General features: G+C 40.4%; 1 long non-coding RNA gene across 1 annotated transcript in view; it reads right to left on the bottom strand.

Moving 5' to 3' along the window:
• Positions 1-301: 301 nt before the first annotated feature.
• LOC133092430 (uncharacterized) overlaps positions 302-22,955 on the bottom strand; it is a 41,486-nt gene continuing 18,832 nt past the window's right edge. The window contains exon 3 of the long non-coding RNA XR_009701053.1: positions 302-458. This is a non-coding gene — a long non-coding RNA (uncharacterized LOC133092430). The remainder of the gene's footprint in view (positions 459-22,955) is intronic.

Here is a 22,955-nt window from a genome sequence, read left to right as displayed (position 1 = left end):
GACATTTTCATTTTGATTTCATCTTGGTTGACTGCTTTTTTTAAAATTTTTAATTTATTTTTGGCTGCTTTGGGTCTTCGCTGCTGCGCATGGGCTTTCTCTAGTTGCAGCGAGCAGGGGCTACTCTTCGTTGCGGTGTGCAGGTTTCTCATTGAGGTGGCGTCTCTTGTTGCAGGGCATGGGCTCTAGGCATGCGGGCTTCAGTAGTTGCAGCACGTGGGCCCTGGAGTGTGCAGGCTTCAGTAGTTGCGGCACGCGGGCTCAGTAGTTGTGGTGCATGGGCTTAGCTGCTCCACGGCATGTGGGATCTTCCCGGACCAGGGATCGAACCCGTGTCCCCTGCATTGGCAGGCGGATTCTTAACCACTGTGCCACCAGGGAAGACCCTGGTTGACTGGTTTGATGAAAGTCCAAATCACATGCCAGTGAGTAAACTCACTGACCCACATCACCCTGTTCTGAAAAAAAATATTTTTAACTGTGTAACTGTGTTTCATAAACATTGAGGAACAATAACTTTGGGAAGGAGGGAGCAACATTCCTCGACCAACATTTGTGTAAAATGCATGTGCCAGAAATTCTAATAACAAAAAAAGGAACCTGATGTCAAACATTTCAGCCAATTACACTCTGTACTCTAGAAAGTCTTCCACTGGGAGGAGACCATCAATTTGATTGAATGTGTATTTTATGTTTTTACAATGCAATGTAGGCAGATTATAAAATAATAAAAGTGTACGCAACTGTGTGAGTTTTTAATATTTAAATATGAATAAGTATCAAGCCCATTTTTAAGTTAATGGAACTTAGAAGTCAGATAGAAAATCATGCATTTTATTTCACTTCCCCTGAGTTAGTCTTAAAAAGAAAATGAAAAGCCCAAACAACTAAAGAATTTATAGGAAAGAAAAATGGAATCAATAGTTGTCAAATTCTGTCCTGACTTCATCTCATATTAAAGAGCAACAGATGCCTGGCCCTGTTAATAGAACTTTGGATCACAGTAATGAACAGCTTATATGAGGATTAAATGGGTTGTTTGTTTGTTTGTTTTTTCTTTTTAGTATTATTCATTTTAAAGTTTATCACAAAAATCATAAAAAGATAGAAAAGGGCATGAGAATAGAGAGGAAGAATACAATATAGTAACAGCTGGAATTATTTGCTTTGCAAGTTTCAAAAGTCAACCCAAATTGGCTTAAGGAAAAGGAGAATTCATCGGTTCATGTAACTGAAAAATCAAGGGGAGTGCTGGCTTCAGTTGTAGCTGGATTCAGGAACCCATATGATGTCATGAAGACCTGGTCTCTCTCCATCTCCTGAACCTGCTCTCTTCCATTTTAAATTCTGTTACTCAGAAGCTCTCATTTGAAAACAACAGAAACTAACTATGGCTAGTTTAAGCAGAAATTTTAATGAAAGTATTTTCGATAGCTCACAGCATCATCAGAAAGACTTGAGAACAGGATTTCGAAACTTGTAGCCAGAAACACACCCCAACAGGGAATAACTGCAAGTTCTTCACAGAGCATTTGTCCACATACATCCGACTGGAAGGAGGAGAGAAAGATGACCAACCATCTTTTAAATGGCAAAAGACCTTTCACATCTCCCTCACTAGCAGTTACCTAGAACCTTATTAAATATCACCAGTGACGGGTATCACTCTCTGTAGAATCTACAGTATGTAGGCAAAAGAATGGATTCTAGAGCCAGACTGCCCTGGTTCAAATCCCAGCTATTCTACTCAAGCAATTATCTGACCCTGACCAAATTATTTAATATCCTGTGCTTTGGTCCCTTCATTTGTAAAATGGAGATAATAGTAATATATAGCCAGTGGAGAGCCATGCCCACATTTCCAAGCAGCTTCTACGGTCTAGGGCTACTCACAGATCTGCTGTCTATAGACAAAAGTGCTTTGCTAACCTGGTTGACTCACTCCCCTCTCTCACGCCATGTGATGCCAAGGAGAAGCCACAAAGCCTCCCCAAGCCTCTTACACAAATCTATTAGTCATAATACAATTGTGCTTGAAAGACGACTTAGACCAATGAACTTTTATTGTCCGTCTCCACATTTGGCTGTAGCAATTTTTACTTTTTTCTAAACTGTTCTCATCATGTTAAATATTGAAACTGTGGCAGCAAAGTTGATTACATTCATATGTGCTATGAGATGTACGTTGCTGTCCCCTACCCCAAAATCATGGTCAAGCACGTGGAGTGGGGAATGCATTGTTCTAGGCGGTTGGTATGCATCAGTGAACAAACAGAAAAAGATTCCGGCTCTCCTGGGGCATGTATTCCAGCAAGGAAGTAAGGATGATATGAACAGATTTCAGAAAGCTCTTTAAAATACCATGAATTAATGCTATGAACTGAGTAAGCAGAATCCAACCTAGCTAGGACATGGAATCCAATATACTCAATAATTTATGTCTGATTCTCCAAACTTATTAAGCTATTCTTGGGGTAGGAAATTATTGTGAGTTATTGCCACTTAAGGAGTTGCTGAGATTGCTCACAAATAACTAAAAGAATCAGTCTTTCCAGTTTATCTAACTACCCATTGCTCACTGAAATTCTGCAAAGGAAAACATCACTCTGGATGCCTACTTAATAACTACTTAATAGGCTCCCCTCCCTCACATATTCTGATTAATGTGCAGCCCACATTAATAAGTTCTGCTTTACTCCTCTTGATTTTGATTGATTGTCTAAAGCTAAACAAGAAAAATAAAGTATAGGCATTTCCTGAATGATAGGAGTTTTCAGTGGACAAATTGGTTACGATAGGTCCACATTTTTAAGAGTGCATTTGGTTATACACAATTGTGATCAGAAGTAAGTATCACTCAAAAGCAAAGGAAGTTGCTTTTCATATGACAGGAAATACTTTGTTTTATATGTATAGGGTTGAAACAGCCTTCTAAAAAGGTAGTTAAACTGGTTAAGTGGAAGATTCTTGACTCCTGAATACCTTGATTGGATGAGTTTGGCTATCCAAGTTTGATAGCAAGGTCTAGAGAGAGATGAATTGTTCTGTATAATAAAGAAAGACCAATGTTTATTTGTAGGGCTCTGAAAGAGAGGACATGAGAATCAAAGAAGAGAGGTAGAAGAGGAGCAACTGAGATGAAGAAATCTCTTGTAATGGGATAGCCAGAGGGGACTTGTTTTTTTAAACTCCTTTTTTTATTATGTCTTTCACAGCATATGTGAAATATAAATGTAACATTCAATGAATTACCACAGGGACTTCCCTGGTGGTGCAGTGGCTAAGAATCCGCCTGCCATTGCAGGGGACACGGGTTCGAGCCCTGGTCTGGGAAGATCCCACATGCTGCGGAGCAACTAAGCCCATGCGCCACAACTACTGAGCCTGCACTCTAGAGCCCGCGAGCCACAACTACTGAGCCCTCGTGCCACAACTACTGAAGCCCGTGTGCCTACAGCCCGTGCTCTGCAACAAGAGAAGCCACCACAATGAGAAGCCCGTGCACCACAACAAAGAGTAGCTCCCGCTCACCGCAACTAGAGAATGCCCACATGCAACAACGAAGACCCAATGCAGCCCAAAATAAATAAATAAATAAATAATTTTTAAAAAAAATTTTAAATGAATTTTCACAAAATAAATTCCCATATAGCCACCACCTGAATCAAGAAATAAAATATTATGAAACTAAGACATTGGATTTTTTGAAAAAATCAAAAAAAATGACACTCTTAGGGAGACTAACTAAAATAAAAATAAAGACTCAACAAAAATCAGAAAGAAAAAAGATAAAAGGATAAAAGATAAAATAAATCCTTTTATTTACAAAAATAAAAAGGACTATAAGTGTCTACTATGAAAAATTATGTGCCAACAAATTGGATAACCTAGAATAAATGGATAAATTACTAGAATAATGAGGAAATAAAAAATTTAAACTGACCTATAACCAGTAAGAAGATTTAACCAGTAATGAAAACTCCTAAAAAAGAAAGGTCCAGGACCAATAGGCTTCAATTGTAGAATTCTACCAAATATTTAAAGAAGAATTAATACCAATCCTTCTTAAACTCTTCCAAAAAATTTAAGAGGAGGGAACACTTCCAAACTCATTCTATGAGGCCAGCATTATCCTGATACCAAAGCCAGACAGAGATATTACAAGATAAGAAAACTACAGACCAATATCTCTGATGAATATAGATGCAAAAATTCTCAACAAAATACTCAGTATACCATATTCAAATGTACCTTAAAAGGATTATACACCATGACTAAGTGGGTGCTATGCCTAGGATGCAAGGATGGCTCAACATACAAAAAATAATCAATGTAATACACTATATTAACAGAATGAAGGATAAAAATCACATGACCATCTCAATTGATGCAAAAAATAGCATTTGACAAAATTCAACATGGTTTCATGATAAAAACATTCAACAAACTAGGAGTAAAAGGAAATTACCTCAAATAATGATAGCCAATATGATAAGCCCACAACAAACATTATACTCAATGGTGAAAAACTGAGCTTTTCCTCTAAGATCAGGAACTAGGCAAGGATGCCCACTATCACCGCTTTTATTCAACATAGTATTGGAAGTCCTTGCCAAAGTAGTTAGGCAAGAAAAAAAGATTAAAGGCATACAAACTGGAAAGGAAAAAGTAAAAATACTTCTGTTCAGAGATGACATAATCTTGTTTGTAGGAAACCCCAAAGATTCTACACACAAAAAAAGCTGTTATACTAATAAACAAATTCAGCATATCTGTAGGATAAAAACATTAACACAAAAATTAATTGTGTTTCACTACAGTCTAAAAAGTAAATTAATAAGACAACCCCATTTATAATAGCATCAAAAAAAGCTATTTAGGAATAAACTTTACCAAGAAGGTGAAAGTCGTGTATACTGAAAACTACGATACATTGCTGAAAGAAATTAAAGAAGCTACAAATCAATGGAAAGACACTCCATGTTCATGGATCAGAAGACTTAATGTTGTTAAATGTTCCTACTATTCAAAGTAATTTACAGATTCAATACAATCCCTACCAAAATGCCAATGGCTTTCTTTGCAGAAATAGGAAAAAACCTAAAATTCATATGGAATCTCAAAGAACCCTAGTCCCAAGAAAGGACAAAGCTAGAGGCCTTGCATTTTTCAAAACATATTACAAAGTTTCAATGAACAAAACTGTATGGTGCTGGCAGAAAAACAGACACATAGACCAATGGAACAGAACAGAGAGCCCAGGCATGATATATTTGAAAGCTGTTAGAGAATAAATCCTAAGAGTTCTCATCACAAGGGAAAAAAACATTTTTTCCTTTTTTTTTTTAGTATCTATATAAGATGATGGATGTTAACTAAATTTATTCTGGTAATCATTTCATAATATATGTAAGTAAAGTAATTATGCTGTACACCTTAAACTTATACAATGCTAAGTGTCAATTATATCTCAATAAAACCAGAAGAAAAAAATAATAGAGAGCTCAGAAACAAACTTTCACACATACATTCAAATGACATTCAACAAGGGTGCCAAGACTACAACACGAGGAAAGGATAATCTCTTCACCAAATGGTGTTGGCAAACTGGATAGCCACATGCAGAAAATGGTGTTGGATCTTTACCATACACTGTATACAAAAATCAATTCAAAATGGGATAAAGACTTGAAACTATAGAAATCCTAGGAGAAAACATAGGAGAAAAACTTGATGGCACTGGTCTTTGCAATGATTTCTTGGTTATGACACAGAGGCACAGGCAACAAAAGTAACATAGACAAATGGGACTACATCAAACTAAAAAGCTTCTTCACAGAAAAGGAAACAGTCAACAGAGTGAAAAGGCAACCTACAGAATGGGAGAAAATATTTGAAAACCATTTATCTGATAAGGGATATCTCAACAACAACAAAACTACATAACCTGATTTTAAAATGTGCAAAGGACTTGAATAGATATTTCTCCAAAGAAGACATACAAGTGGCCAGCAAGCATATGAAAAGATGCTCACCAACACTAGTCAGCAGGGAAAGGCAAATCAAACCACAGTGATATCACCTCACACCTGTTAGGATGGCCACTATCAAGAAAATCAGAAAATAACAAAGGCTGATGAGGTTGAGGAAAAAAATAGAACCCATGTGCACTGTTTTGAGAAAAAATTATTTGGTCACCCTTGTCATAAGTATGCTTATCTTCAATTGTGGCAGATAATGCCAAACTTTTTCCCAAAGTGATTGTACCAATTTATATTCCCATCTATTTGGGGACTCGGTAATCATCCTCTTGGTCTACTTGTCAATTCTTGCACCAATAACATACTTAATTTTTGTCACTTAGCAATACGTCTTTCTGTCTAATAAAGCAAATCCTTTCACCTCATTTTTGCTCATGAGTGTGTATTCTGTGTCTTAGCATTTCCATTTGCATCTTACATTCACCTTTTACCAAAAAACTCTTGGAAACAATAATAACGTGGCTAATAACAGCAATTGCAAGTATGTTTAATTTCATGAGTTTATAATGATACTCACTGGTTATCTAAGCAGGGCGTGAGAGCACCAACTGATCATTTTGAAAGCTATTAAATAAAGGGAAAGAATCAAGCATTTAACCTCCCTTTTCTATGTGAACTGTATCTCAAAGTAACCAAAGAGTTTATGAAAGTTTTTTATGGAAGTGTTGCAGCTAATCAACGAAGGAAGTGTTAAAGAATTACAATATCACCATTTTGTAACCCCTAAAGAATAAGTGATCTTCGATGGCGTCTAACATCACAGAAAGGACACATGTCAGCGTGGTGGCTCTTCGGACACCATCACCTACGCAGTGTTCTTGTGAAAGGTGAAACCGGAATCTGATCAAGATTATATCAATTTATAGGAAACATAGGAGGAGAACTGTTAAAAGACACCACAGATTCAGCTGGCAAATTCCAGGTTGTTACCGTTCTACTGCACCAGTTTCTCCCACAAAGAAGCTGTGAGGGCGGAGGAGGCAGAGGCAAAATAGATAGAAGGAGAATTTACGTATCAAAAGGTACTTGAGACAGAGCTGTTGGGAAAGAATTCTCCGTAGGTGTTTCTGAATGTCTTGTGAGCAGAGGTAGGAACCGTCTTTTGGTTCTAGACTATTTTTCAAGGATGGTTTTAGAGTGAACAGATTTGGAAGACTGAGATAGTGTCTCCCTCCAGAGTGGGGCACGGGTTTGCTTTCTGGCCACTATAGTAACAATGATGTCTCCCTCCAGGTTTACGGCTGTCAGGTCTGCTTAAAGCTTATTATAATATTTTGGCGTTTCCTAAGCTTGGAGTTCTTCGTCTGTGACACAAACCCACTATGTACAGTGTCCCTCTGGCCACTCCAGAGGGAGAGAGAGAGAGAGAGGGAGGGACAAAGAGAGAGAGAAGTATTTCATATGCAAATTGAAGTGGTTTGTTATCTGGAACTTTACGTGATCCCTTTCTCCTCCATTTTGGTAGTAGAGTCTACTATACCCACTGAATGTTGTGGTTGCGTAAGAAGGAAAGAAGTCTAAATTGGCAAAAGGATTAAATATCACATCTGGGTCGTTATGGTGCGGAGCGTCGACTCAGAGAAAATTGACAACCTAAAAGTTGGGAGTTCTGCTTTCTTCAGCGGACGTGCTGAGGACAGCAAGCCTGGGAGGCAGCATCTCAAGTAACCCTGGGAAAATTGCTCCCAGGAGGCGAGGGGGGAGCTACGATATATAGGAGTTTTGCAACAAAGGGCGGGTAGTAGAAACAAAAGATTACTGTTAATGAAAGAAAACTAGGTATCTCAAGTTAAGGAATTTAGCGCTTTTCTGCAAGATGCAAGAATCTGGGCTCAGTGAAGTCATTCCTTTGATACGCGCCTCAGCTCTCTGGGGCCAGTATCCCAGGTTTTCAAATCCTGAGTTTGCTCAGGGCTCACCTTGGGGCGTGGCTGCAGTCTGATGGCTGCTAGATGGCAGGTATTCTTTGTTTCCTTCCTGAGTTCTCTCAGGGCTCACCAGCTCACTGTCGGAGGTGGCTGCAATCGCCCATGACTGTGACATCCTTTGTTTACTGATACAGCAGGCAATATTTTACTTCTCAAGAGCTTGAGAACACAGGAGCCCAGGAAACGGAAGAGGCCCTGAGAATTCGCAGAAATCTTGGGGAGAGCTTTGGACACCCTCGGGGTAGTCTTTCTTAAAATACTGAACACCATGCGGACCTCTGGATGGCAACTGGGTTCAAATACAAAGAACCATACAAGTGACATGCTATTCAGTTCCACACCTGTTCTTTATTCATGCATTTTTAAATTCCTTTATTTAAAGTTTGTGGTAATTTTAAACTGCTGCAAACACAATTATAAGAGCAAGGCAAAGCTAGAGGTAACAGAGGAAACTGAGAGGCTGCTTCTTAACTTAGATCGATGAAAAGGTAACGAAGATGCTTCTAAGTCTGGTTTCTGTTTCTGTCTGTTTTGATAAGCCAACTTATTTAGCATGCAATAATAAAGTCTTATAGTTTGGAAAACACTTTATTATTAAAATTCCTGTGGGAAAAAAATAACTTTATTCTTGCTATCCTTACACATTCTAGTCCCAAGTCCCTTTTTCTCATTGAAACATCTGCATTATTCAATTTTTTTAACCCCTGGAGTCTTCTTAGAAATGTAACTCATATTACAGAACAGACTACAAACTACAACTGTGCAGACTGAACTGGAGGTAGACAACTGACCGTCAGGCTCCTTTAGAAATTGTCTGGATCTGGGCAGAAGACATCGTAATAGACTTACGAATGTTTCAACACTTCTACCAGAATAGTCAGGCTGTCAGAAATAATCTGTGGTTTGACCAGAGAAATAAAAATTTGGCAGACACATACTTGGAAAAAAAAAAAAGACTTTCACAAAATTGAATAAACCACACATATGAACAAAATTTAGAAGATGCCAATACAAACGTACTCACTCTCCCTTCTCTAAACACAAAATATTTTTTTAATATTTATCTTTGCAATGAAACTGTTCTGCCAACGCGATGTCTATCACTAAAGATTTAATTCCGTGTTTACCCACTGTGTTCCAGGAAATGCATGTTCTATGAGACGCTAACAGGATTCTCATAAAAGTATTTTCTATGCTAATCAGTTTAGGTAGCTGTACATCCGCCTCCTGGAAATTCACAATGTACATATTAAAGGCTCTGGGAATTCCTACAGTAAAGAGATGTGCTTAACTCAGTATTTAACAAAGTTATTTTGGCCACTAAATCATGGAACACTTCTAACATCTTACTGAATTGTTTCTGGGGAGAAATGGTAATTTAATATCCAGTAAAACAATTCATTTCCAAACCCAAAATGGGCTAAGAAGATAAGAGACCCAGAATTATTTTTTCCAGGAGTTTTGAATCAGACATTAGTTGATGGTGTACCCACTACACCCTCTCTCATGGCATTCTCTCTTCCACGGCATTTTTTTTAATCAATATTTTTTTCTATTGAAGTATAGTTGATTTACAATGTTGTGTTAATTTCTGCTGTACAGTAAAGTGATTCAGTTAAACATATATATATATATATACATTCTTTATTTTTATGTTCTTTTCCCTTATGGTTTATCATAAGATACTGAATATAGTTCCCTGTGCTCTACAGTAGGACCCTGTTGTTTCTCCATTCTATATATCAAAGCTTACATCTGCTGACCCCAGCCTCCCACTCCATCCCTCCCGCAACAGTCCCCTCCTCCTCAGCTACCACCAGTCTGTTCTCTATGTCCATGATTTTGTTTCTGTTTCATAGATAGGTTCATTTGTGTCTTATTTTAGATTCCACATAGAAGTGATATCATGTGGTATCTGTCTTTCCCTTTCTAACTTACTTCACTTAGTATGATCATCTCTAGTTGCATCTGTGTTGTTGCAAATGGCATTATTTTGTTCTTTTTATATGGCTGAGTAATCCACGGCATTTTCGTGTTCAGTCAATCAGATGGGTAATGGACCCTGGCGTATGGATATCAGAAGTCACAGGTGCTGATTCTTCCAGTAATAACTGTGAATCCTTGAGGAATTTTAAACCTCTGAACTTCTGTTACTTTATCAATAGAACAGAGTTAATCCCTGCTTTGTTATTCAACATCCACAAACGTTAAAAGCCAGTTCTCAGGAAATTTACATTCTAGAAAGGAGTGAGAGGGAGAGCGAGAGATTTTATAAATATAAAAATAAATAAGAAAATATCAGTGAGTGATAAGTTCTATAAGAAGAGTTAACATAGGATGATGTGATAATGTCTGGACAAACTACTTTTGATTGAATGGTTAAGGAAAGACCCTCTGAGGAGATGACATTTAAACTGAAATTTGAATTACAGGCAGGCGGATATTTGGGATGAGGCTCTCAGGAGAAAGAGCGGTGAAGGGTCTTAAAGTGGACAGTGCAGTGGGGGTGAGGTAGAGTGATACGAGATCAGCTTGGAGAAGGAGGCAGAAACCAGATCAAGGTTGGCTTTATAAGCCGTGCTATTTTTTCAAGTACAGTGAAAAGCCACTGGAATGTTCCAAAGACGGAAGTGACAAGATCTATTCAATCTATGTCATAGAGTGGTTATAAAGATTAAATGAAGTATTGTGCATGAATCAGTCAGGGTTCCAACAGGACAGACTGAGACTGGGTAATCTGAGGAGAATTGTTAAAAGAGACCATTTGCCAAGAGTAGGTTTTAAGGAACAAACCAGAAATAGTTCAGTACCTGTGGGCTATTAACAAGGGAGCCCAAAGCCTCAGAGGACTGGCTATCCAAACCCAGAGAAGGTAGTTACATGGAGAATGTCACCTGAAAAGAGCCTTAACCTTTAGGAAAGGGATACAGACAACCTGCAGCATCACAGAGGGAAGAAGCCACCACGTCACGCTACCTTGCATCCCACTGGCCCAACCCACTCAGGAGTCCAAAGCAAAGAAGCCCACTGATGAAGATCCACACAGAGAATGAGGAGTAAGGATGGAGAAGCAAAAGAAAGTACCCAGCACTCTCCACTCCTCTTGCCTCTCAGCAGCCACTCCTGTCCTTTGCCTAAGTGAAAAGCTTGTGTCCCGGTCAGCTACCATCCCTTCCAGGTCAATTCAGTCACATAACCACTTGCAACCTAAAATGGTAACCACAAACAATGCCCTTCATAAAAGCAGTGGGAGGAAACATGGGGAAAAGAAACAATTATTACAAGGCAAAGGTGTTACAATCTCTGCTTCTGTAACTGGTCGCTAAGCCTAAATTTTTAACATAGTGACTTTCTTCCAAAATCCCCATTCCATGTTTTCCTTATTTTCTTAAAGCACGTTGCTTGAATGGGTTCTTAACCTGATCACTTGAGTCAAAACTTTAGTCCTATGGGAGCTGGGTCCTTTGGTGGTCCTGTCTTTATTGTGTTGCCACAGTTTTCTATTGCCAAGGGCCACGGGGTAATAGAGTCCTAAGTAGCTAAGAGTCCCACTTGGGTTCCAGAAATAGTTCTCCTCACCCTACGTTGTATAGCAGTAACTCAGTTTCCCCTTGATAAATAGGATCATCACGCCAAATAGTACAATAACCTCTTCTCTGTCTATTGCTTCAGTAGCCTAAAATGACCAGCGGGCAGGCTCATTTCTAATTCAGTGGAACTATTATTGAATTCCTTAATGGACGCATTTCTCCCTCCAGCACTGTAAACCCATTGCGACCAAGCTTGCAGGGATGGGAAGAAAAAATTCCCCAAATGATATATTTGGTATAATAATTGGAAAGTCCATTCTCACTTCCAGCTCCTGGATACATGGATACATGGAAGATGGTACCTTATTTTGGCCTTGGTTGAAGATGTACACGGAATCTTGTACACAGCATCCTGTCCTTACAGGATTTTACTCCTGATGGTGCCAAAAGTGAGCCTTCAGATGCCATCCCACAATTCCAGGAGAATGACATGAACACCATGAATGGTATCATATTGAGAGCCCAGCAATGGCCTTTGCTACAGGCAGATTGGACACAGTGTTGGTGTTGAACGAATTGGTCTTGATGTGAGGGTACCCCTGTTGGTTAGCCCACACACAGCCTCCATTCCTGCCACCATACCTACTTCATATACTTCCATTGACCAATCATATGAAAGGTTAGGGAAAGAGGCTGACTGACATCCCTAGGAGAGATCATCTTATCCACTTAATTATCAAAAGCACACATTCACCACCAGGATACCCTTGAACGGACATTTACATGGAACACAAATATTCTCCCATCTTTGCTATGCTAAAAGGCCCATCCACATACCTCTCCCTGAGACCTTATCACTAGTTTTCCTATATTTTTCTTTCCAGAGCCTTAACCGCTGGTCTACCCAGTTTATGTAAATCCATACTGCAGCCTATCTCACCTTCCATATTAAGTGGACAACCAGAGGACTGCCCAAAGTTCTGCCCACTGAGACTATTTTCTTTCATCACTGTCTTTCAGTGCCACCCCTAAGTGAGGCTGTATGTGGCAACTATCCATTTCTGTTTGATGCCCACATACTATCCATTCACAAACCAAGCTCATCCTTTTTCTTCTCCCTTCGGCTGGTCATAAAGAATTCCCCCATTAGATGGTAGGTATAGTCTGAGGGAATGGCAGGAAAGCAGTTAAGTGCAGCATCCACGGGAGTGTAAGCCATTCACTCATGCCATTTATTTGTGCCTTCTGACTTCCTTTGGCCCTGTCTCACACAGACCATTTTCTTTTTTTATTGGAATGGTCCGCACGTGTCTACATTTACGGTGCAACAGTTTAGATAACACCCCGTTCATAATGAGCATTTTGGGTCACATATTCAAAGATCAGGTGTTCAGTCTTTACCATGCCCAGTAGCAAGTTAAAAGATGTTTTGCAAGTGGAGAATAGTTGTCAGAAGCGGTCAAGCTTTCCAACACCTAAGGGTCTGCACCTGTGAGCTTGAAAGACGCTCTATACATCTCTGTCCAAATCAAACGCTGAACACCGTCAGGTCTAACAGGTCACAAGTGTGAGCAGCACAGACTTGCCGAAGAACCTTCCTTGCTTTTCTCACTCCAAGCTCTGCTCATGACTGGCAGCGTTACACGTTGTCCAACAAATGTGAAGACTAGCATCTCCTTATGTGGCATATGCAGCCTCCCAGTTCCAGAGAGGTTCACAAAATGTTGTGCTTGTTCTCTGCAGTGGGCCAAGCAAAGCACAGAAACTTATATCTCAGTTTAGAAGGGATGTCCCAATACAGCCAAGATGACTGGATATCTAGAAACTCCGCCTATGTGACAGGTCCTTGAAATCAGCAGGGCTTTTCACTCTCCCTCTGACACATGTCTGTCTTATGAAGGCATGTAGGTGCTTGGTATTTCCTGCTCACTAGGTCCAATAAGCATAATTTCATCAACCTGATGCACTAGCATAATGCACTATAAAGCATCAAGATGATCAAGTTCCCCCTGAACCGCATTATAAGAGGAAGGAAGTGGGTTGACATAGATCAGATAGCCCTTAGGCAAGTGACTATTCTGCTATCCCTGCTACTAGAAAGCAAACTACACCTTATGAATTTAGCTGATAAAAATGCCAAAAAAGCACGTACTAGGTCAATAGCTATACACCAGGCAGGGGGCTATGTTTATTTCCTGCTCCAGTGAAGATACCTCGTTCAGAACTGCAACTGCAATTGCATTACCGTCTTATTACATCTGTGATAATCTACAGCCATAGATAAATGGTAAAATATAAAACAAAATCTTAATGAATTTCCCCCACTGCTAAATGGACTCACTAGCAAAAGAATGAAAAGGTTATTTCCTCAAATAGATATAATACCTGGCCTCTCTTTTATGAATGCTGGGATCTCTTGCCCCGGGAGGTGTTAATACATTGTGGAGTTCAAGCGTAGAGAAGGAAGAAAGTAAATTGCCCAATTAGTGGTTGGTGGGGACCTTGGGCTTTGAAGTGAAAGGGAGGTCTGATCTCACTCCAGGAGACAGCTGGATTCCTCGAGTTGAAAAGGATGGTTAAGTGGCGGTTTCCATAAGAAGCAGAATTCTGTATTCTATCCAGGGCAGCACCCTTGGAAACTGCCAGACCTCTGAATGGAGTGGAAGCATGGATCTGGAATTAAGTCACTCATCACCTTCACGTCATGCAGTGAAGGTGCTGATGGCCAAGTTCGGCACAGGGGAGCCAGTGGAGTTTCCCATCTGAGAATGATGATAAGAGCTCAGGCCAGTAGCACCTCCGTGGTGACTATGACGGACCCAAACCAGAGGCCAGGTCTTGTGTAATCCCAAGAGACATGAAAAAAAAAGGTCCATGAAAAATGATTGGATTTGGATGTCCCATTATTCCGTCAACCTGCAGCTGAGACAGATTGTACTTAATCGGTAAGAGTCTTAAAGGTATTTTGTTCTGGAGTCTGTATTTATAAAGCACGTTGATGCCTTGATATAAAAATACTCAGAAAGCAGACGCCTAACCATATTTCAACGATGTGTGCAAACCCTTGGATAATGCAGAAGTGAGCTTATAACAGAGGGACCACCCTTTGTTTCCCTCTCTGTAAGTCTGTCACTCTTGCTTTCATGCTGCTTTCTCTCAAGTCTTTTCATAATAGTCTTAACAGTCATGTCAACATACCACTTTTTAGACATTGTTTAAGAGGCACTACTATTGGAAGACTGTATTCAGAGGAGAAGTTGCCCTGCTCCTCACATCCCTCGGACAGAAAGTCAATAAAATCTTATTTTAACAAGAACTAAAACTAAAATATTTCATATAATATTTTCACAAGGAATATTTTTAAAATCACCCTTGCTATAAAAATAGTGCAGCTCACTCCATCAGGTCTTAATTAAAGGCAGACTTCTCCACACACTTTGAGAAGTAATTTGCCGAAGGTCTGCAGCTTTCTACATTTTTCTAGCTCCAGCACAAAGAAAGCATTCTCTGCTTGCCTCTTCCCAGTTGCATAATGGCTAAAAAACTAGTAAGAGAATTTTTTTCAGCCCGAAGTTGGAAACTGTGTTTTATTGAATTTTAAAAACACCCAAGCATTACATTTTTTTGACAAAGTCAACGGTTCCTCTCTAGTTATCAAAACAAATGGCACCTTATTTAATTCAATAGATGTTACACTTGAAATCTACATGCCTGTTCACACTCTCTTCTTAGGGTTTGAAATTATGCAAATCCCTATAGAATTTTTCTTGTTCCGGAAAAATGAATACTGAAGCATACAAAAAACTGCAGAATCACCCCCAAAATAATTCTATATGAAGTATTTTTTTAATTCTACTGCAAGATACTCACGGGACTCCAAGAACATTTAAATCATGGCCGTAAACAATTCAAGAACCATGGCCTTCCACAAAGAAAAAAATAAAGAAAAATCGGCATCAATGTCATTACATTATACGTGCTGGGATGCTCAGAGGTTTAAAGGGAAAAGAGAAGACTCAAAATGCCCCCTAAAAGCTTCTGTAAGCACATTTTTATAATTTAAGCCCATTTGTTCTCACTTTTCTACTTGTGGCCTAATAATGATGTAACAGGATCTGGATACATCATTCATCAAAATAACAGGTAAATGTTTTTTCATCAACATGACCTCACACACGTATAGCAGGAGCTCACCACTTTCTGAGTCTATGAGCATCAAAATTTTTTAATTTAACTATTACAATATTATACTCTGGTGTCTTCTATAGATCATGAGTGTTCAAAACACCTGGAAATGGTGTTCTCTAGGATGTTTTCCAGAAAAGCTAAAGGTCCAGTCCTGGATACCTCTAAGAGGAGTTTGCTTGTTAAGATGTACATTTATAGCTTTTGCAAGGAGTCAATAGTCCACGTTTTCTGGGACACCACGGCGTTAGGGCTGCAATAAGCAAGTCTAAGAAGATGATTTCTCCCAGGATCCATAGTCAGTGTTTTAAAGTTTTCTTTCTTTCCCTCAGCCAAAATTTGAGAAACTTTATATGCCCTTAAATATTGCAAATGAAAAAGTACCACTAAAAACAGCACAATGGGAAGCATCGGTAGAGGAGCTTTCGAATCTACTACCAATAAGGGAACTGAGTAAACAGAGATAAAATGTGACCAGTGAGAGCTCTTCTATGAGTGCTCTAATTAAATATCGTCCTAAATGAACCTTAAATTAGGGAAACATATTAGAATCAGCACCAGATGCATCACCCTTAGCTTGCTGATCAAGAAATGAGATCCTCAAAGTTTACATTGGTGCTAACAATATAAAATGTACCTTCAGTAGAGGGATAAAGGATACTTTCTTCTTTTCAGTGTTTATCCTCTCTGTAGCTCTCTTGTTGGCAAGTGCAATATGTTGCAGGTTTTTGGACGGTTGCTTTGCAAAGGAATAAGACTTCCGTGGTAATAGTGGTAGTTGATTAGTTTTTAGGGGGGTGTTCTGTTTTCTCCCCACGAATGGCAAAGTTGATTCAAGTTTGATGTAAGACCCTCAATAACCCCATATTAGTATTTTATGATTCAAATGAAAACACACAGACTTTACTTCTGAATCGATGATGTAATCCTCTGAAATTAAAAAAAAAAAATGCAGGGACTTCCCTGGTGGCGCAGTGGATAAGACTCCATGCTCCCAATGCAGGGAACCCAGGTTTGATCCCTGGTCAGGGAACTAGATCCCACATGCATGCCGCAGCTAAGGGTTCACATGCTGCAACTAAGGAGCCCGCCTGCCGCAACTAAATAAATAAATAAATATTTTTTAAAAAAACGCAAAGAGCAAAATTTCGGTTTCTAGTTTCAGGGCGACCGTATCCTGCTTTGGTGTCACTGATGAGCCCTCATCCCCCCAAAAGGGACTGAATAGACCCACAGTTCCTGCACCAAGAAATGCTAACTTACTCGCTCTCATTCCCCATCTCCAGGCACACCACTCTCATAATTTCTGATTCCTGTTGTTACATAAATGAGAAGTGTAATCAAACTCAACAGTGTGTCTCTGTGGTGGGGGGAAGGGACAGTGAGGTGGGAGTGCTTTTTCCTACCCGTCTGTCACCCACCTGAAAAGTCTGTTGGTTGATCGGTTGGATTGTTTGTTTTATTAGAAAAGACTTTAATAAAAGGAAGTCAAATAATGTTATGGGTTGGGTAAAGCTGGTCTGTATAGGCCATCTACTTGAGCCAGAACAGCATTCTTTTGAGAAAGAGCTGTTTCTTTCTTCAGAATCACATCTGTGTGGTTCTAACAACAGACACATATGATCCATCCTAGTTCCACACTGGCTAAGCAAGTCTGAACTAAATAAAAAGATGTCCACCTGTATGTGCCTCCCATCTAATAGAACTGATTTAATCAAGCTGAAAGCTGAAGGAAGTGCAAGTGAAACCAAACCCAGTACTCGAACAACGTCATGGAAAAGGTAGTGTCAGAAAATCTAGTAAAATAGATCAAAGACATCCTCTTTCTCTTCTCAAACTCACTACCATGGCCGTAAAAAAACCAAAGCTTGTAAATTCAGAGAGAGAAAATAGAAGAGGAAACAACGGTGGACCAAAGATGCCAACACACTGGAAGAAGGGCAGTAGAAGGAGTGGTGGTAACCGGAACGGCTGATGCAGGAGTGGCATCCCCAGGAGGAAGTGTGACACTCCTGACGAAGATGAGAGGGGCCCAGGAGCTGAAGCATTAGTTATTGGTGGTGGGATTAAGGTGTGAGGCTGACACCAGAAGACCAGCTGAAAGTCTGTATTGGAAGGACCAGGTAGTTTCCTCCACTTTGTTGACCAGGGCAAGCAGCCCTCCTTATCCCCTCCATCCACACTGCACTGCGTTGACCAAAGGTACATCCCCTGGAGGCATTCAATCAGAAAGGCTTCAGGTTTGGAAACGTTGGCTAGAATGAGTATGGAGAGACTTGGGGCTGAAAATGAGATTAAGTGAAGTCTGCATATTAAATTGTAGGACTTCATGGCCTTCTCCCCTTCCCTGGCCCTGATTTCAAATGCTGGGAGCCAGAAATATATCTACCATGTAGGCGAGTAAAGGACTCCTCTCTGGAGAAATTAACCAGCCATAAAGAAAAGAGCTAGAGTCATAGACACGAAGGAGTGCCCTAATCAAAAAGGCAGTTCAACCCCCAGTCAAGCTCCAGGAATAACAGCTGTTAGAAAACAAGCCCTGCCCAAAGACGGAGAATGTCCCATCAGAGAGGGAGTAAAAGAATGGTGAAGAGCTCAGACTCCGGAGACAACTACCTAGATTCAAATCCAAGCTTCCCATCTGCCTGTTGGCCTTGTGCTAATATTTAACGTCCCTGTGCCTCTGTTTCTTCATCTGTAAAATGGAGATAATAATGGTTCCTTCCTCATGGTTATTGTTGTTGAGATATGTATTCGTTAGCCACCCACAGACTGGGTGGCTTAAACCAGCGGTCCCCAGCCTTTCTGGCACCAGGGACAGGTTTCATGGAAGACAATATTTCCACGGGGACGGGGGGCGGGGGGAGGATGGCTCAGGCGGTGATGCGAGCGGTGGGAAGCGGCAGATGAAGCCTCACTCGCTCGCCCGCAGCTCACCTCCTGCTGCGCGGCCCGGTGCCGGCCCAGGCTTGGGGAGCCCTGGTTTAAACAACAGAATCATTGTTTCACAGTTCTGGAGAACGGAAGTCCAAGGTCAAGGTGTCAGCAGGGTTGATTCCCTCTGAGGCCTCTCTTCTTAGCTTGGAGATGGCCACCTTCTCTCTGTGTCCTCACATGGTCTTCCCTCTATCTGTGTCCATGTCCTAATCACCCCTTCTTATAGACTCCAGTCATACTGGATTAGGGGTCTACTCAAATGCCCTCATTTTAACTTAGTTACCTCTTCAAATACAGTCACACTCTATCATCCATATCACCCACGGAGCAAAGTATAATTACTCAAGTATTGGGACTGTTTTTAAGCTAGCTTTTCTCCTCAGAAGGGGGTGATTATTTAGTATATTTCTATTATATGAAGAGTTTGAAGCCTATATGCTAATTACTGCTGAATATTTTTAAATCTTCAAAAATTAATAACTGTTACACTGAAGGAGAATTTAAAATGCGAGTCTGAGCATGTCACCACCCTGCTCAACATCCATCCAAGGCTTTCCACACAGCTTATCACTTACATTTAGAAGCGGATGAGTCCTATATGTCCTCATCCACACAGCTTCATCCCCCAGTGGTATGCTGGAAATGTTCAGAAGAATTCTGCCACTTGTATTAGCAAATGTTTAAAGAAGTCGTTTGCAAACATGTATAAAAACATACTCATTGGGGCTTCCCTGGTGGCGCAGTGGTTGAGAATCTGCCTGCCAATGCAGGGGACACGGGTTCAAGCCCTGGTCTGGGAAGATCCCACATGCCGCGGAGCAACTAGGCCCGTGAGCCACAACTACTGAGCCTGCGCGTCTGGAACGTGTGCTCCGCAACAAGAGAGGCCACGATAGTGAGAGGCCCGCGCACCGCGATGAAGAGTGGCCCCCGCTCGCCGCAACTAGAGAAATCCCTCGCACGGAAATGAAGACCCAACACAGCCAAAAATAAAACAAATAATTAAAAAAAAAAAAAACATACTCACTGATAAATGTTTTGAGAAAGAAATGAATCATACTTCCTTGTTCTGTCAGACTTTTCTCATGGGGAGTTCTGTTAAAGAACCATGCCAGTGAAAAGAGAATTGAACTAATATGTCTAGTCCAGTCTACTCTTACCTTTAGGATAATACGTACAAGAAGAACTACTCTCAGGAAAACATTTTGTTCAGAAAGTACCCTCTCCTCTTATCCAAACTGCCTGAGATATAGAAATCATCACGTGGATTTTAACACGTTATCCATCTCTACTAGTTCTTTAAAAATGTCAGTGTAAGCAATGAATCACTGTAGCACTTGATACCTAGAATTTCTGAAACAAACCCTCACTTGAATGGAACATCCCAGCCCTGTGGAGTGGGAACGTCTTTAAGACTTGGGGTTACTTGGTAAAAGAAAAATCAGGACATATCCTTGTTCATGTATTACTTTCAGTGTCTGGGTAATGAGAGCAGTACCTAGGGTAATATTTATGTGAAAGCACAATCAGAGGTAATATTTACATGGGTACCATGTTGTGGGATGATCCATAGGAGATACGTCATCTCATTGGCAGAGGTCTCCCTAATCCTCATCCAAGCAGAATTCATTGAATCCTCATTTGTTTACACTGTGTCATTATTTTACCTCTTAAGCTGCATAGTAATCAATTCAAATCCTTGCCATGCCACTTACCGTTGTGCAACCATGGGAAAGTTACTTAGCATTTCTGTGCCTCTATTTTTCCCATCTGTACAATGGGAATAATAATATACTTCTCTCATAGGGTTGTTAGGAGAATTTAAGCATTCAATAAAAATTAACTACTGATTATGTTTGCATCTCTCTTTCCCACCATGATGACTTAGGGGAAAAAAAGGAATTCAGAAGAACCAAATAACACTCACCAAGCATTTACCTTAGATACCTATAACACAATCATTTCTTATAGAAAGGTAGGTCCAAAAATTCCAGTTCTGGCGACATTTTAACTGGGCCCTAATGATGCACTCTTAGAAATGCATAAAGGACAATATCAGCATAATCAAAGGTTTTGTTCTTAAACCCCCCCTTCAACCTGTCTGTGTTTATTTCCTTTGGACCCTAACCATTATGTTTTATTCTCTCGCCTCTCCTACTGGGCCTTTCATCTTGATTCACCTTTTGAACTACCTCTTAGTTCATGAAGGTTGCATTTCTTTCCCAGAACTTTCACTAGCTTGTGGCTTCCTGGAATAGTGTCTCATTATTTACTGTCCTTTGGTACTGACCCAGGATGCTTTCCCTTCAGGGCTTCCCACTGCTGTGCCCCTCCTCCTGCTGTGTAGGGCCCTGACTGGCATGACTCTCTTCTCTCCCTGCCAAAACCAGGAGGCGACAGCCACGATTGCCAATATGTAAACTAATGGGAACCAGCATGGGAAAGTAAAATGCAAAATTAATAAGAATAATCTTAGCGGATTATGCTTTAGAGATAATTCCCCCAAATACTCCTTTTAATTTTTAAAAAAGGGGCAAGAGGAACATAAACTTGGATAGACCTTACAGTATCCAAATATTGAAGACAAGACTAAGAGTGTTGAGAATTCCAGACTCTTGTGAATCTGCTGTTCTTGTGCAGCGTAAAGAGCAGAGACAGCAGGACCTGGCGGACGCAGATTACATTCAGGTTCTGTCGCTAAACAGCACAAGACTGAGACTTTGACCTATTAGCTCTCATCTGCATAATATGTTTAATAATATCTACCTCACAGGAATGTTGTAAAGATTAAAGACAATATAGATCAATTGGCCAATAAAGATTTCTTGAGAGATGAGTGCTGAGAGTGCCCTTGAATGGACGAGGAAGTCTCGCCACTTCCCTGGTGGTCCCGTGGCTAAGACTCCAGGCTCCCAATGCAGGGGGCCCGGGTTCGGTCCCTGGTCAGGGAACTAGATCCCACATGCCAAAACTAAAGATCCTGCATGCTGCAACGAAGATCCTGCATGTGGTAACGAAGATCCCACGTGCCACAACTAAGACCCGATGCAGCCAAATAAATAAATAAATATTTTAGAAAAGAAAAGGAAGTCTCTAAAAGAGTGGAATTGAAGGAGGAGCTGCCAGGAGAGACTGGGGATGGGGAGCTATGGTGACTCAGGTATTACTTTGGCTTATGGATGGTGGGTAACAGTTATGCAACGGATAACCTTCTGTTTAAAAAAATTCCTGAGACCTATGTATTAGCAGCTGACAAGGTATTTCCTTTTCTCTCTGAGTTAATTTTTACAACTTCTTTTTATAACATAAGTGAATAAATTCAAGAGAAAATATATGAGCTGGAAGAAGGAAAAACCAAGCGTCTCAGCCAACTCTGTCCCATCCAGTGGTCCCGAGCGAACTTTGGGACAAGGAGAATAAATCATGTTTGTCCCTCATATGTACAAAAACTGATGGAGTCCTGCCATGGAACCTATTTGTACTGGATGAGAAACTATACTATTAAAACTTTCACCTGAGCTAGAAAAAATGAAGTCTGAATATAGATATCATTTTGCTTCAAACATACAGAGAGGTTTTTAATGGAAAACAAAGTTGCTCTGCTTTAGAAAAGGGACTGAAACTTGGGGATTGGAAACTGCCAATGGAACAGAAAAGAAAGGACTTGGGAAACAGTATGGACTTAATTGTGTCCCCCTCCCTCCAAATTTATATGCTGAAGCCTTAAACCCTCAGAATGTGACTGCATTTGAAGACAGATCTTTAAAGAGATAATTAAGTTAAAATGAAGCTGTTAGGGTAGACATTAATCTGTTCTGACTGGTGTCCGTATAAGAAGAGGAGACTAAGACACAGAAGAGACACCAGGGATGCATGTACAGAGGAAAGGCCATGCTAGGACACAGGGAGAAGATGGCCATTTGCAAGCCAAGGAGAGAGGCCTCAAGAGAACTCAAACCTGCCAGCACCTTGATCTTGGACTTCCAGACTCCAGAACTGAGAGATAATAAATTCCTGTTGGATAAGCTCCGTAGTCTGTGGTATTTTGTTACTGCAACCTGAGCAAACTAATATGAGAGAATATAGGGAAAGGACAGGAGAGGGAGGGTGTGGCTATGACGAGACGTGAAGGCAGCAAGCCAAAGGAGAGATAGCCAGTAAGAAATGGTGGATGGATGACCAATGGAGGCCATGGTAGAAAAATGATGACTCGTTAAATTTTAACTTTTGGCTTGTAGTCGGTAATAACGTAATTCCACTGTACAACTTCAAAGCTTCAGTGTGGTCCGCTAAATACAAATATGCCTTGTGTTATTGATATTTTGGTCAATGAA

This window comes from Eubalaena glacialis, chromosome 5 (genome assembly GCF_028564815.1).
Source record: "Eubalaena glacialis isolate mEubGla1 chromosome 5, mEubGla1.1.hap2.+ XY, whole genome shotgun sequence".
In the NCBI taxonomy this organism is placed as follows: domain Eukaryota; kingdom Metazoa; phylum Chordata; class Mammalia; order Artiodactyla; family Balaenidae; genus Eubalaena; species Eubalaena glacialis.
Note: the sequence above shows the minus strand (reverse complement) of the source record. Positions and strands in the feature narration are given on the sequence as shown.